Here is a 13,486-nt window from a genome sequence, read left to right as displayed (position 1 = left end):
CAGACCCTGAGCTAGCCTGGGCCACCTCCACGGAGGCGGACCCTTGGTGACCATCCTCGCTCAAACCACCCTCCCCAGCCTGCCCTGAGCGCACACTCCACTTCCTTTGCCTGCTCACCTGTCCCCACTGCCCCTTCTGCACGAGCCACTCATCTCCCCCTGACCCCGGGGAATGGCTCAAGGTCTCCCGAGTGCCCAGGGGTGCTTGTGTCCCTGCACCAGGCGCCCTCCTGGGTCCTGGCAGCCACAGGGAGGTCTGAGTCAGGCCCACGAGCTGGGGCCAGGGCCAACAGAGGCCAGGCATCGTGGGGGAGTGCCTTGACACACAGTGGACCGCGGCGGGCTCGAGGACTCAGACTGGGCCACACACCCAGCGCCTCCTTGCCAGCCACTCCATCTTTCACCCGCTGCTGCGTGGGGCCAGTGGGCAGTGCGGTGGCCTCGCCTGGGGAAACAGTGTTTGGGACTCGCCTCCAGCTCTCTGCCTGTTCCCGCGCCAGTCCTGCTGGTGGCCAGAAAGGGCAGGAGGTGAGCGCTGTGAAGGAGAGCTCCTGGCTGCCCCCTAAAATCAGCAGCATCCCAGGAACACTGGCTACGTGCCCCGTGTGTCGGGCACGGTGTGGAGCACTCGTGAGCACGTGTACCACTTTATGAGCCACAGCGACCCCGAAGAACAGGCACTGGTTCCCGCCGTGCTCCTGAAGGCAAATGGGGGTTCGTAGCAGGGACCTGCCCACGGCCCACGGCCGGTCAGTGCGTGGCCAGGGTGGGAGCCGGGTCTCCCGGACGGTAAAGCCTGCAGCCAGGGGGCAGCGGAAGCAGGGTCTTCCCTCTTGGGCCATGAGGCCGGGACTAAGGTGGAATGGGACAGGGCAGGGGCGGTGGAGCCAGGGCCGCCCCACTTCCTGAACACCTACCACGTGACAGGCCCTGGGCTGAGCACCCGCCGTCCTGTCTGACCCCGGGGAGCCTGCAAGGTGGGCGGGACCACCGGCTCCGCTCAAAGGACGGCAACACTGAGGCTTGGGGGGGGGGGTGTGGCATGTGCCCGAGGTCACACAGCTGGTTGGCGCAGGACCAGGACCTGAACCCCCGCCTGCCGGACTCCAGGTCTGCTCTGCACTGGGGAAGAGAACCCGAGGGCCCAGCTCCCACCGCTGCCAGGGCCCCGGCCTGCCAGCACAGCCCCGGTGTCAGCTTTCCTCACTAGTCTGGTCAGGCTGCTCTGTGACAGCTGCACAGCCTGCAGATTAGTCACCCGGACACACCGCCTGATGCTAATGTCACCCACAAAACAAAAGGCCACAGTCAGTGGGGGTGGGGGAGGTGCCGCGGGCGCTGTGGGCAGTGCTGAGGGCCGCAGCCCGCTGCCCCAGCCTCACGCTGACAGAGGGGCCAGCAGGAAGAGGTCGCCGGCACCGCCCGGCTCACGACACGGGGCAGCTCCCTCGGTCCTCCGGCCCACACGCTGCTGGGCAGCCCCGATCCCACGTCTGCCCAGGAGTCTCCTCAGCTACTGGAGAGCGCGGTCACTCCGAGTGGGGAGTGAGGCGGCCCGGCCAGGGCTGTGAGGCCATGTGCAAAGCTGACCCCTCACAGGCCTCAGTTTCCCTATTCGTCCAGGGAGGCCACTAGACCGGCTGATTTGCCGTTCCATGACAAGCTCTCCTGCCGGGCACCCAGGCTTCTGTGCTCCCAGTGCCCCCTCCCCCTCCGAGGCCCAGCTTCCTGTTCCTCTGGTCTCCATAGAAACTCCGACCTCTGGTCAGCAACTGCCTGACTCCTGACTTCCTAGCTCTGCTGAGGCTTCTCTTGGGTCTGGTCAGGAGTCCAGCCTGGCCCCAGGCCTAGCCCCGCTTCGTCCCTGCCTGGACCTGGGGCCTCTCTGCACGGCACAGCTCTGAGCTGAAGCGGCTTCTCACCACGCTGTCACCTTCCACACACCCAAGGGGGCTCCATGGGGTTCTGACACCACCAGCAGGGCCACTGGCTGCTCCTCAGCCTCCCACCGGGGGGCCTGGGGGAAGCCTGTCACAGCCGGAGGAGACAGTCCGGGAGAAGCCTCGTGGGCCCATCAATCTCCCGCTGGCTGTCCGGGGCCTGAGAAGGACACTGGACGCTGCGGGGAAGCCGTGCGTGGTGGTGCGTGGCTGTGCGCCCGGCGCCGCCGCAACAGCCAGCAGGGAGCCAGCGGCCGGGGCTCTTGGCCTGTGGCCCCGGCTGCCTCACTCCGTGTCAGCCTCGAGTGGGAGAGCCCGAAGGCTTCGAAACCCTGTGTCTGCCACTGCTTTCCTGGGCTCATCAGCCAACCTTCCGGGCCTCCGTGTTCTCATCTGCAAAACGGGATGACACCACGGAGCCCAGAAGGTTGGCACAAGGGACGTTCTGACGAGATGACGACGCAGAGCACCTGACGACGTAACACCTGACAGGGACCAGGGCCCCCCCTGGCAGAGCCCACACCTGGAGCGGACACCGGGAATGTGGGTCATGCCACCTGCTGGAGTTTGTCTCTGCCCGCGGCGGGGGCAGGAGCAGGAGCCCAGAAAGGGAAGCAGGAGGACCCAGGGTGGCCACCGCCCACCACAGGAGGAACAGAGCCCGAAAGCCAGAGCCACCTGGGTGTCTGCTCCTGCTATGAGGGGTGTCTGCTGCCCCCGGCACCAGGCCTGGCCCCCAGGGACTCCCTGCTTCCAGAGGTGCTGGCACAAATCCCCCGTGGGGCTCAGCCACAGTGCCCACTCCACGCTGCGGGCAGGGCCCCACGCCCTACAGCCCCCTCCGGCTCCCCGGTGGGAACAGCTAGAAGGGAGGCCTGCCTGGGGGCTGGTGAGAGAGGGTCCCGACTCTCCACCTCTCCTCACTAAGGGGAACCCGCCGAAGAGAAAACAAAACAAAGGTGCACAGTGAGGAGCAGTGGGCCCCTGAGGCAGAGGAGGCGACCAGGCCAGCGCTGTGCACCTCTGCAGGGTCTGCTCTGGCTGGGGCAGGCACTCCCTTCCCCTTCCCTCTCCATCAGCTTCAGGGGCCTTTCTCTGGACGGTGGTACCGGAGCCCGCCCTGACCCCCTCCCCAGACCCACCCAGACAGAGGCAGGAGGGAGGAAGCAGAAGGTAAGGAAGGACTCGGGGGAGCCCCCTTTGACCTGATCTGAAGGCAGGGCAGCAGGCAGGAGGTGGGCGAGCGAGTGGGGCTGGGGTCCCTGAGGGCAGACGAGCCCTGGCTCTGGCTCCAGCTCCAGGCTGCCAGCCTCCGGCTGAGCAAGTCCTAGTTTGGAGAGTCAGCCGCTGTGGCTGCTCCTCTGCACCCTCCCCCTCGCCACTCTCCTCCCCCCAGCCTGAGACAGACAGCCGTTATGAAAATAACCCGATTGGTAACCGACTGCACTTCCTCTCCCAGCGGTGGCTCCAGGCCCTGCAGCGAGCAGGAGCAGGGACGGGTGGGCAGATGGGTAGACAGAGGGGCACGTGTGCGTGTACACACACACACACACACACACACACACACACACGGCCTTGCCTGCTGGATTCTCTTCCCAAAGTCCCCAGAGCCAGGCAGAGTGACAGCCTCCCCTCCACCAGTTACCGCACAGCCCCTGCCTCAGCTCAGGGGTGGGGCGGGGGGGAAGGTCTGGGGAGAGAGAAGGGGCGCTGGGCAGGCTCCTCTGCGGGCCACCTAACGCCCTCTCACACCCCCTGGGCAGAATTTTGGGGATCTGAGGAAAGTGTCTGAGACGGCTGCACACTGGCCCCAGAAAGAGAATCTCGCCACAAACAGTGTATGCTGAGAGGCTCACAACCTCCAAGGCCCTTTCTGACAAGCCTTATCAGATGGGAGGCTGGCAGCTCCCCTGCGAGGGCGGCCGCTCAGTCCCAGCGACACCGACAGGCCCCTGAGGCTGGTGGCTGAGCCGGGACTCCCTGGCCTGGGTCTCTGAGCCCTGTGGAGAGGGGCTGTCAGCGCTGCCCTGGCTCGTGTCTGGGAGAGTCTGGCCCACGCACACCCCCGGCCCAGAAGGCCACTGCCCCCTTCCACTGCTGGCTCCCCAGGGTGCAGAGCGGCAGCTCCCAAACCCCCTGGTCCCAGCACCCGTGTGACACTCTTGAAAGTTGTGGAAGGTCCCCAGAAGGTTTTGTTTATCCAGGTTACAGCTACTAATATTTACCATGTTAGAAATTAAAACTGAGAACTGTTTAAACTGTGTATTAATTTGTTTAAAAACAATAAGCCTATTATATGTTAATGTAAATAACATCCTTTTATGAAAAATAAACTAAATTTTCTAAAACAAAAACGGTAGTGAAGCCCTGGCTGGCGTAGCTCAGTGGATTGAGTGCGGGCTGTGAGCCAAAGTGCTGCAGGTTCGATTCCCAGTCAGAGTACATGCCTGGGTTGCAGGCCATGACCCCCAGCAACCACACATTGATGTTTCTCTCTCTCTCTCTCTCTCTCTCTCTCTCTCTCTTTCTCCCTCCCTTCCCTCTCTAAAAAATAAATAAATAAAATCTTAAAAACAAACAAACAAACGGTAGTGAGAAGGTTGGCATGTTTTAACTTTTGCAAATCTCTTCAGTGTCCGCCTCAGTGGAAGACAGCTGTGTCCTCACGGCTGCCTCCGTGATGCATGTCACAACACGCTGTGTCGGCTGAAGCACACGGAGAAAATTCTGCCTCACACCGGCTGCAGTTAGGAAAGGAAGGATTAACAGCCTTTCCAGGCAGTTATGGGTATTCTTTGCTACTACATCAAAGTACGACACGTGGTGGTTTCCTAAAGGTTAGTGGCTGTGTGGAATCCGAAACCCACGAACTTTTCACTGCTCTGCCTTGCATTTTGAGTCTTGTAACATCAACCATCAGTCACTGGAAAATATTGCTTTACTGAGTTACGAAGGTCTTCCAAACACTGATACATTTCATTATACGTTATAAAAAAAAATATCATACCTGCTAACAATCACTACTGATCCCATTAGGAGACGTTAAGCCTTGGGAAGCAGGCTGTCAGCCGGTTAGATAGTGGATACAAGGTTTCCAAAATCTAATTTTCACTCAAAAGCTCACTTTTTATCAGTAGCAACAAATACTGATACTGTTTTTGAAGAGACAAGCTCACTTCATTCATTCTGAGAAAACGTCTGCCGAAGACCCGCCTCAGAAGGGTTTTGTCGGCCAGGTGCTCTCTCAAGCTAAAACGGTGCTCCTTAAGAAAGGGACCGGCACAGCTTACACATGTGCTCTTCAAGACGACCATTACAGTCTGGGGTGCCTCATGGGCGTCTCATGTTGTTCACACAGAATATTTAAAAAGACACGTGCTCAAGGATCTATATAAAATCAGTACTTTCTACTGCATCTTGTGTTGCCGCCGTGAGTGTGGCGTGGAGGAGACAACGGCTACTGGTTTACGCTGGGGCCGCTGCCCTGGCCCGCGCCGAGGCCCCAGCAGATTCAGCACCACTGCTTCCGCGCCATCAGCTCAGACACTAACATGGCGATAAGGGCACAAGCCACAACAGATCTAAATGTATCATCAGGAAAAGTGGTGATTGTGACCTCGCCAACCCCTGAAGGGCCCAGCTCCCCTCTCCTCCAGCCCCCCGACCACACTTGGAGCCCCTGATCCAGCACACGTGCCAAATCCTCCAGTTGGGCAAATGCGGCTTCTGCGGCGTGGTGCTAGCTCAACCTCCTGTGCCTGGACGTGAACCCTCGGTTCTCACGAAGCCGACCTGTTCTCTGCACCGCCAGCTGGCCATGCCCGAGCTCACTGCTGTGCCCCTGCACACGGCCTGCCTCCTGCCTGGAACACTGGCCTCCTTCCCCACCTCACACCCAAGTCCCATCCGCTCACGGCTGCCCCAGCTGAGAATGCACCCCTCCCACTGATCACGTCACACTGCCCGTTTGCTCCTCTACCCCTGGACTCCTGATTCTTCCAAATCCATATGCCTCGCTCTTCCCACCCTCCAGACCACAAGCTCCTCGGGGGCCAGGGACGAGACCGACTGCACTCGGTACGCCCGCCCGGTGCCTGGCAGTGAGTCCAGTGTTTACCACTGGTCAGCGCAGGAGGAAGGAACAGGGAATTCCGCTGAGGAGGGGCCGAAGCCGTAAGGGAAGAGAAGGACTTCCTCTACCCTGGGTACCGCACCCAAGGGCTGACCACAAGACCCTGGCTGGACCACACCACTTCTCTTTGTTGGGTACCAGGGGATGGCAACAACTCTTGTTCTAACAGCCACCTTCTTCTCCTCTCCAAAGGATCTGAAGAGAGACAGGTGAGGCCCCTTTTGGGATGAATGACACTGCCACTCCATGTTCTCTGTGGCTTTCTGTGGGAAACCTGGACAGGAGGGTTTGGTGACATGAAGTCACAGGGTGAGGGTGGTGGGCCAGGAGGGGAAAGGAGGGGCTGCCTCAGATGCCTGGGGGCTGGGTGAGGGCCCTGAGCGCTGAGCTCCTTGCTGGGTCAGTCTCTCCTTCACGTGCGGAGTCCCTGCGACGGCCAGGCTCCTGGCAGGTCCCAGAGAAATGTTTATGGAGCAAATAGCTGACGCGACCGCCAGGCCGCCTGCGGCCCAGGACGGCTACGAACGCGGCCCAACACAAAACCGTCAACTTACTTAAAACATTATGAGATTGTTTTGTGATTACGTGTCACAATGTATCTACTGTGTGGCCCAAGACAACTCTTCTTCCGGTGCGGCCCGGAGACGCCAACAGGTGCAGCAGCCCCTGCACCAGAGCCTCCCCCACAAGCCGTCCTCCCACTGCTCCCAGAATTCACTCTGCAGCACCCACGCACCTGGGACTGGGCCCCTCCCGTCAGCTCAGCGAGACGCAAAGACCTGGGCCTGGCAGTCACCAGGCCTCTCAGCCCCTCTCCCCCCACCTTTTCATACGTTTCTGCCTTTTATTTGACAAGTGGATAACTCCCTCGGTGCCAGCCATTGTTCTGAGGGTCTTACAAACGTTAACTCAATTTCAGAAAAAATGCTATTTTGTTTTACAGATGAGGAAACCGAGGCATAAAGCAATAAAATAACTAGCCCGCAGTCACGCTGCTAGTACGCGGCAGGACTGGGACCCCCGCCGCAGCGTCCGCCCCAGGTCCGCGCCCTCGCCCCTCCCTGCCTCTGCGTGCGTCTGTGGAGCAGAGCCCGGGGTCTCCTCGTGCCCGTGCACGTGGCACCTGTAGTCTCTCTGCCGGGAATGCCCTCCCTGCTTCCATTTAGTGAACGCGCCTTCATCTATTTCCTCTCGTCTTTTCATCGTTGGCTCAGACCTCGGCTCTGCTGGAAAGTTCTCTCCAGCCGCCTTTCCCAAAGGGTTAGCTGCTCCCACGCACGGTCCTCCCTCGGTTATTCTAGGCCATCAGCGCTGGTTTACACGCCCGAATCCCCAACCAGACTGTGAGCCCCTGGGACTTGTACTGCTTGTAATTGCATCCCCAGAGTCCAGAAGTGCTGGAAGTGGCTTGAAGAGTGAATGGAGGGAAAAGTGAATGGTCCCAGCTCAGCCTCACAGATCAAGCTGGGAGCCGAGGGCTGCAGGCCAGCACAGTGGCCCAGCAGCCGGCCAGCTCCCGAGGCCTTCGTGCCAGTTCCGGGTGGGCAAGTTGTCGGTCTGGCCTGAGCTCTTGTGTCTCAGAGGCACATGCTGAACCCGACCCCTGGGGGGGTCTCCCTCCGAGTATCCCAAGCCCCTGACGGGACTGTTACAAGCCCTCTGCTGGCCCCCACGTCCCTCTTCTCTTGTGACCAGCCTCTCTTGTTGCCTTCTCCTCTGTCTGCTGTAGGCTGCCATTCCCCATCTGCCAGGAGCAGCACCCCCCCTCATCCCTCATTCAAAATTTAACCTCCCTCCCAAACCTCCTGATCACATTGCTCCCTCCTCCATCCTCTAGGAGATCTTCTCACAACCAGCTGTCAGCCCCTGGGGACCGACCCTGTTCCCAGGTTTCCGTGTACCCCACATAGGGGTTTTCCCGCTGGCTTTGAGGCAGAAACTGTGCCTAAAACCTCTCCGAGTAGTCTTTCCTAAGGATTTGGACTCAAAGGCCCAGAGGGGCTCTGCCTCTGATCAGCTTTATGACCTCAAGCCAAGACCCTTACTCTGCCTGAGCCTCAATGTCCTCATCTGATAAGTGGGCGGAATACCTGCCATGTATTCCTTATGGGAGTGTTGCAAGCTTGAAAGAGAAAGTGTTTGTTCCTGGTAACCAATTCTTCAGTTTACCAAAACTTTAAAGAAAGAAACGAACTCCAGAGGCCTAAAACTTAGGACCACCTCTTTGGAGCGCAATTCAGCAACAACCATCTAAGCTGAAGACACACGACTCTGTCAGCACGCACCGGTGGGGAGCACGCACTGGTGGGGAGGGCGCACCAGGAGACGTGGGCCAGAACAGTTCTGAAGGTCTGCTGGCACGGGCCACACAACGGCCAACAGCCTGATGCCCACTGACTGGATACTGGGCAGATAAAGCTCTCTGTAAGCTTATAAACCTTCTGTAAGCTTGCACTCACAAAAAGGCGTAGTAAATGGCAGGTGGAGTGGGTTCTCTAGAGCTCGTGTTTCAAGATGGTTAGGTGTCCAAAACAATGGGAAAACCTGAACTCAGAGTATGCTCAGTACGAGCGCATGTGAATCTGGTGGAAAACCATGCAAAACAGTACTATACGCTGCTGTGGATGCGTACCTGTGTAGGGAAGAATTTTAGAACAGCATGTGAATACAAACACACAGAAGGACCAGGCCTGTGGTCTCCTTGGGGGGGGGGTGCAGGGGTGGCGTGGGGGCCTCCAGCCCTACCTCCGGCGAACACGGCATAGTGGTTAAGATCTGACCGAGCTAACTGGTGGTATGACATTACTCTGGGATTTTTAAAAAAATATTTTATTAATTTATTTTTAGAGAGAGGGAAAGGGAGAGGAAAGAGAGGCAGAGAAACATCATCGTGTGAAAGAAACATTTACGAGGGGCCTCTCGCACGCCCCCAACCAGGGACCTGGCCTGCCACCCAGGCATGTGCCCTGGCAGGGAATCGAACCAACGACCTTTCAGTCTGTGGGATGAGGCCCAACCCACGGAGCCACACCAGTCAGGGTTACTCTGCATACTTTTCTAATTGCAAAATAAGTAATGCTTTAGAAAATATTTTAAAATAATTTTCAGAGAGACATCTGGGGGGGACGACAGCTCTCTGCAGCTGCCATGGGTCTCCCACGGACGGCATGACACCGAGCGTGTTCCCACACTGTCTGCCAGTAGAAACCCCACGTCATGGGACAGGAAGGAAGGTCTCCCCCTAAAGGATGCCTTCCAGAGGGGGGGCAGTGGGTGGCCGCCTGTATCAGCGGGGTGTCTGTGTGGGCGGGAGAGCAGGAACCAGCTTGCCCCCTTTCACAACCGCCCCCACCTCAGTGAAATGTCAGCAAGCTGGGGAAGGGGGGCGGAGAGACAGGCAAGCTGTTAACCCAGGAGATGCTGGGGCGTGGGCGGCGCAGGCCCCGGCTCCCAGACAGCTATTTTGGCATGTGCTGCGATTGGGCTCAGCCCGGGCAGGGGAAGGGCCTCTAAGTGGGAGCTCTGACTGGTGCTCTGCCAGGAGCAAGGGGGAGGAGGCCGCCAAAAGCGGAGGGGAGGGCTCTGGGGCCCACGCTCCCTTTTCAGACTTCTCACTGCGGGGTGCTGGGTGCAGACAAGGCCCGTGCCCTGAGCTCCCCTCCTGAGCACCTCTCCCCAGGCCGCAGGCCACCCTCTGACCTCAGGGTGATCTCAGGGGCTCCCTGAAACACATCCCTTTGGTCTTCCACTCCCTGCACTTTGAAAGCAAAAGAAAAGGTCACAGACTTGCCCCTCCACTCCAGATCCAGCCAGGGAGCCACAGGACAACTAGTCTCCCTGCTCAAGGCTCTCCCCCAGCCCAGCCTGGCTCCCCCGGAGGTCAGGATCCCGGTGAGAGTTCTCCCTCAGGGTCCAGGAGCAGATCACTGCGTGGGTCTTACTCCACCCCCCCACGAGACAACATTCTCTCAGTCTCACGGGCCCTCACGCCCTTTGCCAGGCCCCACCACCCTGGGGTGGGAAAATTTAAAAAAGGAAGAAAAGAGTGCCAGTGAGCAGTGCAGCCTGGCGCCACGAAAATGGCCCTGGGTCTGGGCTCCAGGGAGAGCTGGGAGGTCCTGGGCCACGCCTCTGACCTCTCAGAGCCTCAGTTTCTCCTCTGAAAAATGGGAATAAAAACAACTGACTATAAGGTTGTTGTGGGGATTACACGAAACTGGATTTCAAAGCTTCTGACAACTGTTATTTGCCAAAGAGAGGTGTGCTGGCACGTCCCTCACCTGGATGCAGGGGTGCATGGAGGTGGGTGGGGTACCCAGCTCTGCCTCCCCCTCCTCTCCCCGGGCCACAGGGCCCTTGGTCTCACTCAAACCTGCTCTGCATCCCTACCCTTGTCTCTGGGGTCACAGCCGAGGAAGGAGGCAGAAAGGAACGATGGCAGCATGACAGCCCCTCCAGGGCACTGGTCACTGCGCTGGCCTACCCTTCCCCCAGCTGGGCCTGCCAGCCAGGTCCTGTGCTGAGAGCCACAGAGGAAGCAATCCAGGGGAGCAAAAAATGAGTGCTTGGTACCACTCCGGCGTGCACCCCACTAGTCCCACCCAGGAGCAAGGGGAGCTGGTGAGCCCGGATGCAGGCAGAGCGGTCCCCCTTCTTATCCACACTCTCCCGTCCCATGCTGCCTTGGAGAACTGCTCGGGTGGCAGCAGCAGCCTCCAGGAGGAGAGGCAGAGGGCAGGTTGAGACGTGCCAGAGGAGGATTTCTCAGAAAGCAGGAAAGGCTTTGAGGTCCTGTGACGTGATACCAACTGACCTAGCCTTGGAGTCAGGGGACTGGCACTGGAGTCCCGGACAAACCTAGTCAGCTGTGAGACCTTGGCCCAGTCAAGGCCACCTCACTGGGGCTCAATCTCCAGGGAGGAGGAGGGGTTGGGCCAGGTGACAGGGAAGCTCACGCTCTACCTGCCTTCTGCTAGGTTCTGACTGGCTCCACCCTCGTAGCCAGAGTATCAGGTAACTCATGAGTAGGAGATGCCTGTAGGTCCACCCACAGTCTCCGGTGCCAATGGATAGCAGGAAGTAAGATCTCTCCTTCCCTGCCGTCCCCACAGTGGTGGCTGTTGCCCCCTTGTGTTGCTATGGGATACTGCAAGGCAAGTCCCCGTCAGCTTCTGGACCTTGAAACTCTTGCGTTTGTCAGGAGGGGACCTCCGCTCCAACCACGGACCAGGCCAAGCCAAGCCTCTGGGCAGACGGGCCCACTCACCTCCTCTTCAGCTTGGGTGGTGACGGGTGAGTCCTGGAGAGAGCTCCAGGAAGCCGAGGAGGGCAGACCTGTCTCTTTCTACTCCCCAGCTACAGCTGCCCAGCACCCAGGCTTTCTCTGACTAGGGTTACTCGGTCGGTCCTTCCTCCGCCTTGCCTGGGAAGACACCCACTCTTGTGCTCTTTGGCCAACTTGAGAGTCCTGGGCAACTCGCAAGTTGCCTTGCCTGAGTTGACCTTTCTGGAGCATGGCACGGAGAGAAAATGAGGAGAGGTGCCCACCTCCCCCTGGACCTGCAAGCCAGAGACTATGACAGGTGTGTGGCAGCAGAGGGAAGACTGTGGCAGTCCTACCCCACCTAGTTCCCGACCTCGGCCAGCTCTGCGCTGGTGCACGACATTGCCCAGGGAGCGGGCTGAGTGAGGTGAGCTGATGCCCGGCTCAGCCACTGAGGCCCATTTTTCTTCCCAAACTGGTGGGAACCCAGGCACTCTCTGTCTTGCACCTGCCTCCCTTGGTCACCTGGGCCACTCCCAGTATAAGCCTGAGCAAGACAAACCACTCAAAGAGGCTCCTTTTGCTCTAGACACGCCGGCGCCACGAACAGATACTCTCATCTCTGTGTGTGAGGCATCCCCTCTCAGTCATTGCAAAACCACCCCGACCTGGGACTGCTTCTGCTCAGGCTGCCCGGCGGGCACCCTCTGCCTGCCTGGACTCGGGGACCATGCTCACTTGGGGCCATGTGGCATCACCTCTCAATGGGACCTATTGTTTCAAACCCGTTCCACAGGTGCATTTCCTGCCCTCGGGGAAATGACTTTGAGCACTAACGAAGGGCAGGGGTGCCAGAGCCAGTGAGCCGGCTCCCAGGGACTCTGCAGGCTGAGGCCCCTGTGTGTAGATGTTTAAAGGGCCAGGGAAGTTCTGATGCCCCTGGGGCGCAAAACCAGCTCATCCACAAGCTGTGTGACCTGCCCAGGATCAGACTGCCAGGACCAGGTCAAAGGACAAGAACGTCCTCCCTCCAGTGGGCTCTGGAGGACAAGGAGGGGACAGAGTCAACACCCCTCCTCTTCTGACTGACCACCCCTCAGGCCAACAGAACGTGAAAGGTAAGCATGGAGGAAAAGGCAGATGCTCTGGGAGTGGGGCAGGGCCCGTACCCCTTCTTCCAGGAGGGGGCTGGTGGTTGCCAGCAAGGACAGGAGAGGTGGGATGGAGCTGGGGAGAATCGTGACTCAGCTTTGTGTCCCACTGGGCTCAAGAAGGGGACAGGGTGAGCTGCTGCCTAGGTTTCAAGAAGGTGAAGCCAATTGTGAGGGGCTGAGGTGGACTTTAAGGAAAAGCCTCTTGAGAAAGATGCTGAAGAGGCTGTTCAGAGACTCTTCTACCCGAGCGGACCAGGGAGGCAAACACCGCGATGCCCCACAGGTACCACCACTGCCCCTCCCAAGCCCGCAGCAGAGAGTGCTAACTGGTCATACAGAGAACTTCCCCACTGAGCTGAGATGTGATGCAGACTTCTCAACACCGATTCCGTAGCCACCACCAAGGTATGCCATCCGTGAGGCTTCCTTCTAGCCACTGTCTACTCGCTCATCGTGCCCCTCAGCCCCATGGTTTGAGGTGTGTATGGGAGGGGAGGGGAGCAGGATGGGGGAAAGGCAGAAGTACGACACCCAACAAGAAGCCAGAGCAGGTTAAGAACGAGCTCGGAGCCTGGGGAAAAGATGAAGGGGTGGTTTCAGCGGGAGCCCTGGGGACTTCTCCCCGAGACTGACAACCAGTAAAGGCAGCAGGACTAACTAAACAGTATTAAAGAGGCAGTGCCCAGGTCAGACGCACTGTTCCAAATGCTAGTCCTTGCTGCCCCCGCAACCCCCGCCAATCAAAGCGAAGGGAGGTCAGCCCCGGTGGGCATGTGATTCTCTGGGCTCCCAGGCCTGTCAGGGAAACCTCTTTTCCTCCATTGCCCCCTCCGTGGCTCCACTGGGTTTTCCCAGCGTATTCATTTCTGAATGCCCTCTGCCCCAGCACAGGGCTGCCACACAGGAGGCACTCCCTACGCGCTTCTGGAGGTGCTTCAGGCCTTCTTCTCATTAAACATCCTACTGGATCACTTAGCAGCCCCAGGGTGATGTAATA

At 59.0% G+C, this 13,486-nt stretch overlaps 1 protein-coding gene across 13 annotated transcripts in view; it reads right to left on the bottom strand.

Moving 5' to 3' along the window:
* The window catches only part of DGKZ (diacylglycerol kinase zeta), a 41,462-nt gene that overhangs the window by 13,868 nt on the left and 14,108 nt on the right, over positions 1-13,486 (bottom strand). Inside the window, exon 1 of one of the 13 annotated variants that reach the window (XM_036029319.1) lies at positions 3,146-3,307. The exons of the other annotated variants lie outside the window; for them this stretch is intronic. The gene's annotated coding sequence lies outside the window, so the exon portion shown is untranslated. Of the gene's footprint in view, positions 1-3,145; positions 3,308-13,486 lie in introns of those variants that run through there. 13 annotated transcript variants of the gene reach the window in all.

This window comes from Phyllostomus discolor, chromosome 6 (genome assembly GCF_004126475.2).
Source record: "Phyllostomus discolor isolate MPI-MPIP mPhyDis1 chromosome 6, mPhyDis1.pri.v3, whole genome shotgun sequence".
In the NCBI taxonomy this organism is placed as follows: Eukaryota; Metazoa; Chordata; class Mammalia; order Chiroptera; family Phyllostomidae; genus Phyllostomus; species Phyllostomus discolor.
Note: the sequence above shows the minus strand (reverse complement) of the source record. Positions and strands in the feature narration are given on the sequence as shown.